General features: G+C 39.9%; 1 protein-coding gene across 37 annotated transcripts in view; it reads right to left on the minus strand.

The window, feature by feature from the left end:
- The window catches only part of LOC122629615 (voltage-dependent calcium channel type A subunit alpha-1), a 105,558-nt gene that overhangs the window by 49,603 nt on the left and 43,455 nt on the right, over positions 1-12,500 (minus strand). For 2 of the 37 annotated variants that reach the window (XM_043813231.1, XM_043813233.1), the window contains exons 1-2: positions 12,350-12,500; positions 11,688-12,020 (exon numbers count right to left, since the gene is read on the minus strand). The exon at positions 12,350-12,500 is cut by the window's right edge and continues 32 nt beyond it. The exons of 34 other annotated variants lie outside the window; for them this stretch is intronic. The gene's annotated coding sequence lies outside the window, so the exon portion shown is untranslated. The remainder of the gene's footprint in view (positions 1-11,687; positions 12,021-12,349) is intronic. One more of the 37 variants, XM_043813232.1, reaches the window with a different exon arrangement.

Here is a 12,500-nt window from a genome sequence, read left to right on the forward strand (position 1 = left end):
GACAGGGTCGTATAATGTGGCACGAGGTTAATTAAGTGCATTAACCGAGACTTTTGCGATGAAGGTCCTCTGTGCGTGGCCTTTGCTTTGCAGGAGAGAAAGAGAGAGAAAGAGGGCGCAATCAAGATACTCGGTAATGCAATAATTCACGACAAGGATCCTAACACTACATACTTCCATCTATGTAAACCTTATGCTTTAAAAAATCTTCTCTTTTAATTATTTCTTTTTTTCTTTTTACTCACTTCTATCCAAGTCTTTTGTTTACGAATATTGTAATAAATAAATAAATAAATAAATAAATAAATAAATAAATAAATAAATAAAAGTATCTGTAAGAACTCGTTCATTTCTTTATATCGTTCTAATTTTTTCCACGCATGTATATATATCGAGACGCGTTGAAAAATCATATATGTGGAACGTAACCTCGGTAATACGAGGTAGCGCGGACTATCGTTCGTTAAACTCATAAAATTCAGTCAAGCGGTAAGCGTTTTCTCGAACGACGACAAATGGACTCTAACAGCGACATAAAGTTTGTTTAGCCGCATTGATGATGCACAACGCTCGAAAACGCTCTGTACTGGCATGTCGCCGAAGTTTTTCAGTATCCGCAGTGACCTCAACGCGTAACTTGGCATACATTGTTTCAAGAAATGCATATACTTATTTTTCGAACAACCATTTAACGTTTCCCATACATTATGACCGAATACGAGAACGTACTTTCTATTTTTTTTCCTGAAAGGGAGAGGAAAGGAAAAAGAATATCTTTCGTGATATCATTACTAAGGCACTGATTGATATCCAACCTCGAAAGTTACTCATAATACCGCGATGATTCTAATTAACTTTAACGAAGTTAAAGAAATTCTTTTCGGCGCTGATTGGTCACGACAGCAACAGGTGAAACGGCAAGTGTGGATCGCAACACGTAAGAAATATAGCACTCTTTCCACGTTGCACTTTATATGCAACGCTGCATGCCAGTTTTGTATTCGTAATACCTACCTAATCACCCTGTATTTCGTATACATATATCTATACGTACTCAACACGTGCACGTTCTTTGCAAGACACGAATTACGATACGCGAACGTATTAGTATACTTAGTATTCGATTCGAAAGAAACCGTCGGAAAATATTTTTCTCTTTTTCATAATATCGGTTGGATCTAACACGGACATGGGTACACGATCTAAAGATTCTAACGAAAAGAGAACGAGGGTTATAGCGAAGATGATTGATAATGATTTATGCAGTCACTCCCTGCACCACACGCTTTTTACCAGGACGCCTGCTCGAGTAATGGCTCGTCGCGAGAAGAGAATCGTGCCAAATCGCCATGTCGAGCGTTTATGTGTATGTGTGTGTGTGTGTGTTTTTTTTTATTAATGGTAATTAATACCATACATTTCCTACCGTGCCTTTAAACCATCCCTCTTCATCGCCGTTTATTTCTACCCCTCGTCATCATCATCTCTCTCTCTCTCTCTCTCTTTCTCTCTTTCTCTATCTCTCTCTATCTGTATTTTCTTCTCTTTCGCTTTTTCATTCTGTCGAAGTAACCATGCTGGTCTGCTTGCTGTCGTTGAATATTCACAATTGAATTTTCCTAGCCGATGAAAGAAACGTCAAGCGCGTGGTTTTGATCGTGCGAGAAAGAGAACAAACGAGAGAAATAGAGAAAGAAAGATAGGAAAATAGATAGGTACAGAGAGAGAAAGAGAGAAAAGAACAAAATTGAAAGAAAAAAAGGAAGAATGAAAAAAATAGAAAATGAAAAATAAAAAAAAGAAAGAAAGAAAGAAGAAGAAGAAACTATAATATAGAGAACTAGTTGTCTCGAGATCGTCGAAACGATTCTTTTCAAATACTTTCTCATTCGTATCACGGAAAGAAACCGAAGGAATTTATAGAGTACGATGCTTTTGAAAGTAAAGAAGGGAATTCTTCGATGACAATGAAATGGCTGCTCGGTATGCGCTTCTATATTACTGTTCGCTCTTAAAACGAGTAAGAGTAAGAAGGATTGAATTTTTGCCAAGCGCTGATGTTTCTTCCTAATTTTTGATCTCGACGATGGAAAAGACGAAACATAATTTTACAAACGCGCATTGACGATAATAACGAAGGAACAAAACGAACAGACCGTTCGAACGTACGAAAAAAAAAAGAAAAGAAAAGAAAAGAAAAAGAAAAAGAAAAAGAGAAAGAAAAAAGAAAAAAGAAAAAAAGAGAGAGAAAGAAGAAAGAAAAAGAGAGAGAGAAAAAAAAGAAAATGTTCGATGAAAGCGCAACGAAAGCGGCCGACTACCGATAGAAAATCTATACTAGTCCACGGCGTTTCTCATTAGGTTAATTACTACGCCATTAGATGCGAGCGCGTGCACGCGACGACGTACTATCGTACCTACTATATACCTACGGGTATGAATATACAACGTTTATGAAACGAGGCTTACAATTAGTACATATATATATATATGAATTATATATACGAACGATATTCCAATAATTAGTACGATATGTGTGTGTGTGTATGTATGTATATTCACATACACTAAACATTGATTTACAGTTTCGATCGATGAGAATATTCGAATACTTGAGTTCCAGCTAGTCATCTTGCCAAAAATCAGCTTAAACCGCGATGCGAGACTATCGTTTACGGCGCCCGTCGGTCCAACCCCATTCGAGCGAGTATTCGAGACAACGTCGACAACGACAATGACAACGACGACAAAGACAACGACGACCAAGACGAAGACGACGACGACGACGACGAGGACAACGACGGGGGTGGCGTCGAGTCGTTGCGGAGGATCGTAAGGACGTGGCGAATGGAGAGAAAGAGAGAGAGAGAGAGAGAGGAAGAAGGGAGTCCGGTGACGTCATGTCAGCGCCATTTTGCCGGGTGACGTCAACACGACGACGCTGCTACGTAACGCTAGCCTTGCCTCACCTTGTCTCTCTCTCTCTCTCTCTCTCTCTCTCTCCCTTTCTTTCTCGTTCTCCCTCTCTTTCCCTCTATCGCGCGTACGTAAGTACGTGTACGTGTAAACGTGTGTGACCAATTTCTCCCAACTCGTGCGCGCGCACAGAAACACATACACACCTATACTAATATACCACATGAAACGTTGAAGTTCGACCAACGCTAGTTCCTGCGTATACGCACGAAAGCCGCAGAATATGTCGGTACCGTATATATATATGATGTATTTTAGTCGGTATGCGCGTAGGTGTACGTACACGTGTGTATATATGTGTATATATGTGTGTGTGATATATATATATATATATACACATATATGTAAGTATAGTACACGTATGTATACATAGATATTGTGCAAATGTGGGCGTATACTATAGCTGCGTAAGCGGTTCACGCCTCTAATCGTGGGCAGTTATATATGTATTTAGATCGTAGTATTCAAGTACACAGTAAGTACATATTTATCGTAACTAATGTTTGGAGCAACGAATAAGTTTCGATTTTCTTTCTTTTCCCGTACTCCCTTCCCCTTTCTAACAACCCCGTCCTTTCGTCGTCATTGGATACTCACGATAGAGTCTTCGAACGATCATCCTCTTCACGGCGATCAAAGATTTGAAAAGATTCCTGGCATTTTCTCGCGTCACAGAGAGAGAGAGAGAAAGAAAAAGAGAGAGAGAGAAAGGGACGAGGCTAACGGTAAAAGGGAAGGTACCGTGCAAGTTAAAGAGATCGTTCAAAATGCAAGTGGGACGTGCTCGACGAGATCGCAAGCTCGGCAATAAATTAGCTATTAAGAGGAAGTAACGGGGTGGCATTAAGCATCGATAGAAAGAGAACGTAAAAACGTTTTTAAACTTGTATTGCGTTTATACGGAATACCTAGGTATACAGAAAAAAGAAAACAAAATAATAATAGAATAAATAAACTGGACGAAAGAAAAAACGAAAAAAAATAAGAAAAAGGAGAAGATGAAGTAGAAGAGAGATTCAAAGAGAGAAAATCGTATAGATACCATTAAAATGATTCTCTTTATTATCGATCCACCTAAAGGTATCTTGATTATTCGCCTATCTAAAGCAGGGTAGTACGAGCGACAATTAATAATAAGTGCTCGTCCGTTCGTCGCATTACACGCATATACGATAGAACGGTATCGATCGATCGGGATATTATTGACACCCGTAGAGACAGAGAACACGCGAGCCTACGAATTCTCGAGAGTTTGTGGGAACATGTTACCCGGGCACACATCTCTCGTCGTGAGAGAGATTCTTCGATGGATCGATATCACGAATCAACGAGTACGAATGAATGACGTGATCCGTAAACGTGAACCGGCATTTGTCCTAAAAACTTTGTTATCTCTTTCTCTTTCTTTCTCTCCCTATATTATGACGTATACGTATCTATTAAATCTTATGATTATTTGAGAAAAGCAATTTGATTTTAGTGATGATAATTATTGATAACGATGATAGCGTGTTTCTTTATTAATTTTGTATGAAAATATAAGACTAAGCTAATCGAGAAAATTTGCTAGAGAAAAGAAAAGAAATATTGTACGACGTAGTATACACACACGTATAAATGTATATGTATATAAATGTATATATACTTATATGACGATAATAGTCACCTATATGCTATGTCCAATGAAATTACCTTTCGGTCTATTTGCTCATGGAAAGCGTGGATTACGTCAGACGTACACGTGTACGAAAGGACGCGTACGCGCTTCTCTATCATCTACAACTCCTTCTCTATATATAAATGACGCGTATACACGTAATCGTACGCCGTACACTTCTACTTTAAATATATATATATATATATATACACATATATTAGAGAGAGAAAAAGAGAGAGAGAGAGAGAAAGAGAGAGAGTGCATATACAAAGAATTGTGTAAAGCGAACAACGATGGCTTTACACGTACATATATATATACATATGTTGATAAGTTATAGATATGTAGTCTGTCGTAGAAAAATAATTAGACGGTCAGAAATGTCTGACTCACCTTTACGTAGTTGCTACTTGCTTTGCAAAAAAGGAAGAAGAGAGAGAGAGAGAGAGAGAGAGAAACAGCAATAACGACTGAGAAATTCATTCGACTCGTACTTGTTGCAAGATCAAAGTCAGGCCGCAAATCGCAAAAATAGAAAAAACGATTCTCCTCTATCTCTATATTTTTCTCTTTTTATCTGTATTTCTTTCTGTCGTTAATCCTCCCTTGTTTGTTCCAGTTAGAGAGGAACGGCTCTTGTAGACGTGATAATATGTAGGTCGTATTGTCCACAACGGAATAGTTATCATAAACTTATACTTGCACGAACGAAGATGAAAAAGACAGAGAAAGAAAAAAGAGAGAAAAAGAGAGAGAAAGAGAGAAAAGTAAGGAAGATTTTTTATCTTGTAAGTAGTAAAAACAGATCGTATTCAAACGACGAAGACGTCTGATTCGTCCCACGCCCACCCTACTTGCCGCACACGCGATTACTGAAGAGGTTGCAGTAACCAGTGCAGATGCATTCCCACTCGATTCATATCCACCCACAACTTTGGAATATTTTCTTACACGCAGTTCCTTATTTTCGTAGAAAAAAAAAAAATCAGTATAAAGTTATTAAAAGAGTGATTAACTTCCAACAATAAAGAACAGCTAACGACTTATTCCACGAACGATCATTGTTGACCGTTCGCGTTCACCGTTAAAGCTACCATTTCGAAGAAGTGGCTTTCATTGATACGACACGACGATTACGTATTCTCCGAAATTCCTTGGAGAAATTGGGACAAGTGTGTTTCATACAACGCGAGATCGTTCGATATGCAAAACGATTTACGCTGACTCAATGGCCGAGCTCATTCACTCGACGAAATAATTTAACGAATCTTCGAAGTCGGTACTTTAGAAACAAATGAACGAAATAACGAGGGAGAGAAAGAAAAGTACTTCTTTATGTTGTATTTGTAATTTCATCAATTTAATTATACGAATAAAAAATCCATTAATCCAAAAATAAATGGTGTTAATTTATTCGACGACCTTTCCCTCGATTCCGATATGTCCATCCTACATAGCGAATCCTATGTCGTATTACTATTTGGCTCTTTATTACTTGGCTTAAGTAGTAAGAGTCGGCCAAAAATCGGACATATCTCACAAAGCCCGATCAATCATTCCTTACATACGAGTAAGTACTTAACATGTATCTTTTTATACGACCTTATATAACCGTTTCGCAACTAACACGCTCGAAATGTTATTATAGAGAGAGAGAGAGAGAGAGAGAGAGAGAGAGAGAGAAAGAGAGAGATAAATCGTTCGAACGGCCGGTTATAAGTAGAATCGTGCATTTCTATATAGACCATTAAAATAAAAATCCACTTCACGGAAAGAACTTAAGCTGCAAGAAGCAGACGGCCGGTCTACCCACCCACTAAACTCTCTACAAGATTTCAAAATCACTCTCGTGGCCTTTCACCTATTTCTGCATCCAACGAGATTTTATTAACTCGAATGTCTCGACGTTACAATCGTTTTTCATTCTATTTTCTTTTTCTTTCTTCTTTTATAAAGTTATAGATACTTACATACACAAATACATACATACGTAAGTCGACGTAATTCGAACTTAACGAATCCCGGAACCATCCGGAATGATTATTATAACCAATGTTAAAAGACATAGCAACAAACTTGAAAAGTATCATAGCAACTTGGAATTTTACCGAAGAAACTTTACTATAACGCGTCACGAAAATCATCGGCTAATTTTACTAGACTTAGATCTACGTTCATGTATACGTATCTATATATGTACGTATGTAGATATATATATATATATATATATATATATATATATATATACATATCCGTGAATATACGTGGATGCATACATAGTTACGCTTTGTATACTTTCGAGATCCTTGAACTATAACATTATAACCATCAGCAACCAGTAGCGCGGTGTGGTGCAAGCTCAACTTCGAGCGATTATTAGCCGTTGACAAAGTCGCCCGTCGTGAAAATACAATGTTTCTTTCTTGGTGCCTCGTACGATTTAAATGTAAAGCTAGAAAAAGAGGGGAATAGGAAGAAGGACAGAGAGAAAGAAAGAAACAGAGGGAGAGAGAAAGAGAGAAAGTAGGATTTTATATAGGGCGTACGTCGTTGGCCGCCTCCGTTTATAGATCGAAGCTCCGAAAAAGCCCCAGCAAAACTCGCGTAGCTCACCCTCTTCCTCTCTCTCTCTCTCTCTCTCTCTCTTCGTTTTCTTCTTATTTTCCTCCGCTCTCTCTCTCTCCAATCCCTTTCTCCCCCCGCACAACATATTCTCCGCGATCGTGTGTGTTTATCGTGCGCGACGAGAAGCTCATTTCCTTACGTCGCCCGGGGCTTAATAAATCAGAGAGGAGGCGCCCTTGTCAATAGTAAGGTCAGAGCCGAGGCGACTCGACGTCTCCAGCATTTGCCAAGTGGTACAACGAAGACGACGATGACAACGACGACGATGAGATAGCAAATAGAATAGATAGAGAGAAAGAGAGAGAGAGAGAAAGAGATATCAACTCGACAGTATCGTGCGCAACGTGCGCAAAATCGTATGAACGCAACGACGTAAGCACGTTTTCTTCCACTCTATCTATCTATCTTTCTTTCCTTTCCTTTTTTTTCTTTTCTTTTCTTTTCGGTTCCACCCTCTTTGGAAACAGAAGAACTACCCTAAATTCAACACTCACGTTCTATCCCATTCGCAATCGTACTGCCGTTCGAAGACCCACCACTCTCACGTGTTTCATCGAAAATGAATTATTTACTCGGCCTCTCCTCGACTATCTCCCTTCTCTTGCCTCCTCCTCCCTTCCTCCTACTCAATACTCCTCCCCCTCGTGCATCTCTCGCACGTTATCTTTCCCCAAGCAAGCCATGCTCAGATACGCGCGAATACTCGCATGGTCTCTGAATAAAGTATCCATTTTAATATTCGAAAAGCTCGCAACGCGAAGTGGATATGTACATTCATATATGTATGTATGTATGCATGCACGTAAATATATATATGTATGTATGTCTGTATGTATTATATATATATATATATATACACCTATAATTTTAATAATTTCTTTTCACAGTACATAGGTATCACATCGTGTCGTTGAACGCATGCGCGAGGGATACATACATATTCCTCGTGTGTCGCTGCCCCGACTAGATGAAACTCCCTCTCTTTCTCTCTCTCTCTCTCTCTCTCTCTCTTTTCTTTCTCTATCATTATTATATTTCTCGAGATTTTTGTGTACCTTATTCTAAAGTAAACCGATATGAAAAAGAGAAGTGTCGAAAAACTGTTGCAAGTACAACTGCTGTTTCTTCGATTGAAATAAAAATAAAATTGTTAGTTTCTTTTTCCTTCCACATACATATCTCTCTCTCTCTCTCTCTCTCTCTCTCTCTCTCTCTATCTATCTATCTATCTATCTATCTGTTTCGTGTTAATTAAAACAATTACTCAAAACGAGATTAACTTTTATTTTTTTGCCTTACGAATGTGGTATGAAAAAAAAAGAAAGAAAAAAATAACAGACAACAAAAATTCGTCACGCTATCACCGTGAAGATGCACGAAGAAAAATCTGCGTGTCTGTATTTTCGTTTAGAAGCAAGCAATGTAGGCACCTGGTAGCAGGTAACTATATATCTATTGATCGTTCATTCATGCTACCCTTTCACCCTCTCAACCCCTCGGCATGCCCCAAAGCAGCGAGCCTCTCCTTCTAAGCTTCTACCCTGTCTCTACTCCCCACTCTAACTTCATCATCTACCATCCCTTTCTCTCTCTCTCTCTCGTTCTCTCCCACCCCCCATCTCCATTTCGTTCTTACTACATACTAGCAACATCGTCGTCCTCGTTTTCAGTATCATTATAGTCATCATAATTATCATAATTGTCATTATCATGATTATAATCATCATCATCGTTATCGTAATCGTCATCGTGGTTTTCATCGTTGTTACTGTTCTCGTAATCGTTCGAAACGTGTAAAAAGAATATACCAAAAGGCATCGAGGCTCGCTCTCCCTCCCTCTCTCTCTCTCTCTCTCTCTCAGTTCTGCCAACTGTAAATCCTTCCCTCATGGCTGGTCACACGTGGCGCTCGCAGAAGCACGCTTACCAACTCGTTAAAAACCCTGTGAGAGAAAGTAGCTACCTAACTCCGACTAAACTCTTGCCGCGTGCTACTCTTCTCTCTTCTATCTATTTATTCGTCTCTCTCTCTCTCTCTCTCTTTCTCTTTCTCTTGTTCTCTTGTTGAAACGATAGAAGGAGAAAGATTTTATTATCTAATAATCAAATAATGATTATGAAGCTACTATGTTATTCGTAACGAAAAATCGATGCACGTTCTCATTTCTTTCTCTCTCCGATCGTTATTCTCTTTTTTAGTTCATATACGTATATGTATATATGTATATATATATATATATAATATACATATATATATATATATTCTTTCTCCTTTCGTTATCCATGAGAAATCGGTGCTCTTGTCGATCGTTCGGTTCCTTTTGTGCGCTCGCCTCGAGTGCTTCTCGAAACGAAAAAGAGAGTCAATGGGGAAGGCAGGTCTCTCCAGGATGTAATGAGAAACGTCCCTGTATCGATAATATCTCTCAGTATGGAAGATACCAGGAATGACCGTTCTGATAGAAAATTTTAGCGAGAGATCGATCTGCGACCGAATCGGAGTTAATCGTTTAATCGTACGTAACTTGAACTTCCGGCCATTTTTACGCCGTGCGCCAGAACTTTAATATAAAATGTAGATAATTCGAGTGTAAAAAAAAAAAAAAAAGAAAAAGAAGACAAGAAAGAAAGAAAGAAAAAGAAAAGAGAAAAATACCGGTGTAAGTACATAAAAGTAAAAAGATCGATTCAGAGACAGACAAGGACGATCGATCGGATCGAGAGTATATGACGACACGACATAAGATAAGTACACGCGCGTACACATCAAGTGAACGCACGTGAACACGTTATACACGCACTCACTCAGTCGAATATAAAGACACGAAATGAGTCTTCGGCACGCTCCCTGCCATTATTTAATTGGCAGTTATATAACACCGAATGTTCTTACACGATAAACGGTACCGCGGACGTCTAATAAATTAACAATTACGTGAATGCTTTGATAGAGATCGTCAACCTTCCTTATCGACTATGAGGACGAACGTGTGGTGAGAGAGAGAAAGAGAGAGAGAGAGAGAGAGAGAGAGAGAGAGAAAGAGAAAGAAAAAAGCTTAGTTCGTTGGCGGAAAAGTGGGCCGACTGGCTATTCGTGCAACGTGAAAAATTAATGAACACGCGAAGATGCATCACCGGAGATTACCGGGACTTCTGTCCTCCCTCAAGAGAAAAAAGAGAAGAAGAGATAGAAACAGAGATATATAGACACAGAGAAAGAGAGAGAGAGAGAGGTATCAAAAAAACTAAACACTCACAACTATAAATTATCCGTAAAAACGGTCGGCTATGGGCGCGCACGCACACACGTTCTAACTTCGAGTTATGTCTCGTGGCATGGTTTTAATGAAAGCGATAAATTTCCAGCGTACAAAATAAATTCACATCGTAAAACGCCAAATTAAAGGTAGTCCAACGACGACGACGACGATGTCGACGATGACGAAAAACTTTGTTTTTTCCATTCCCCTTTTCTACGATTTAAAAGGAGATTATCGAGTGCGTTTCAAGGGAACAAGTAGATATAATATTAAATTTATGATCGTTTTAACTCTAATGGCAAAGGGGTTTCAACGAGAATTTCTTTAGAAAACGATGAGGAAATGGCATCATCGAGAACTTTTTTTGTTGAACGCTTCGTACACCGATGCTTTTTCCCTCCTCTTTCTTCCATTCCTTTCGAACACATTTCCACATTATTCGAGTGCTAAAAAAAGAAAAGAGTTCCTTCCTCCTCGTCATAACAGGAAAAGAGGATTGAAAGACATCTCGCACATTCCTCTCGCGGAAGATTGGACGTATAAACGACACTCGTGATGATAAAAATGCGATTGATCGACAAAATAAATTTTTTATTCTGGACAGAGAGGAGTTGTTCGTTAAATAAGAACGAAATTATATAGAGGAAGAAACGGAAGAATATACGGGGTAGAAAAAACGTGCAATACTCGAGTGATACTCGTGATATGCGTGATGGGCGTGAAAATCTTAACAGATGGTTCGTAGCGATCTAAGGCTCGTGTAATCGTTCCGATTATGTCGTGACGTGACACGAGCTTCAACGATAGTCGAATAACACTCGACTCGAGGAAGGTTACGTGCTCGTTCGCGAAACACGTTGTCCTTCGATCTTCGACTTTCAACGGTTTGCCAAAACGAAATTCAAACGAGAAAAGGCGTTTAATAGTTTTGCGACGACGATTGATCGCCGAGAAAGCAGATATTGCGAAGGAATTCATATATTTTTGAAGATGACTTTCGAAGGATGTTCGAAGGGAAAAGAGGGATAGATAGATAGAGAGAGAAAGAGAGAGAGAGAAGAGGAGGAGGAGGAGGAGAAGGAGGAGAGAAATAAACGGGGCCACGGGGCGATAGAAAAAGAGAGAAGAGCTAGAGGGACGCAGAACCGCTCCGGTTTCGCTGGACTCACCTCTAGAGGGAGGCAGGGGCTGGATGCGGCCATGTTCCTACATGCGTTCGAGCCTCTGCCCTGCTGGCGATTCCCTCTTCGTGCGGAGGCACCACTTTAAAAAAAGCACACCACACTCGACCCCGGTCGTCGATTTCCCTCGGAGAGGAACACTTTAGCCCTTTCGCAGGGAAATACACCACGTTGCACCTTCTCCTCGCCTCCCTTCTTCTCTTCTTCACACGCACCGGCCGCTCTCCTCTTCTTCCTCCTCCTCCACCACCTCCTCCTCCTCCTCCTCCTCCTCCCTTGCTTCTCGTGCGCAAAACGACCGCCCGGAGAAAGAGAGAGAGACTAGAGAGACAGAGAGAGGAAGAGAAGAGGAAAGAGAGTTAGAAAAGGAGAGGAGAGAGAGAGAGAGAGAGAGAGAGAGAGAGAGAGAAAGAGAAAGAAAAAAAAAAGAAAAAAATAAAGAGAGAGAAAGAGAAAGAAAGAAAAAAGAAAAAGAGAGAGAAAGAGAGAGAAACGGAGGGACGTTGAGAGAAAGAGAGAACCGATAATTTCCCCCCCCCCCACACACACACACACAAACTCTCTCGCTCGTTTTCTTTCACACAGACACCAAATTCTCCCTCGCTCTCTCTTTCCCCTCAGTCCCCTCTCCCTCTTTTTCTCTTTCTCACTTTCGCGATCTCTGCGCAACCTCCGAGCAGCAAGCACTACCTTCCTTTTCTTCTTCCTCGTCTTCCTCCACCTTCTTTCCTTTCCTTCTTCCTCGTCAACGACACACCACGACCTCCACCACGTTCTCTTCCTCCTTCTCGGCGAAGCCGC

This window comes from Vespula pensylvanica, chromosome 5 (genome assembly GCF_014466175.1).
Source record: "Vespula pensylvanica isolate Volc-1 chromosome 5, ASM1446617v1, whole genome shotgun sequence".
NCBI classification, from domain to species: Eukaryota; Metazoa; Arthropoda; class Insecta; order Hymenoptera; family Vespidae; genus Vespula; species Vespula pensylvanica.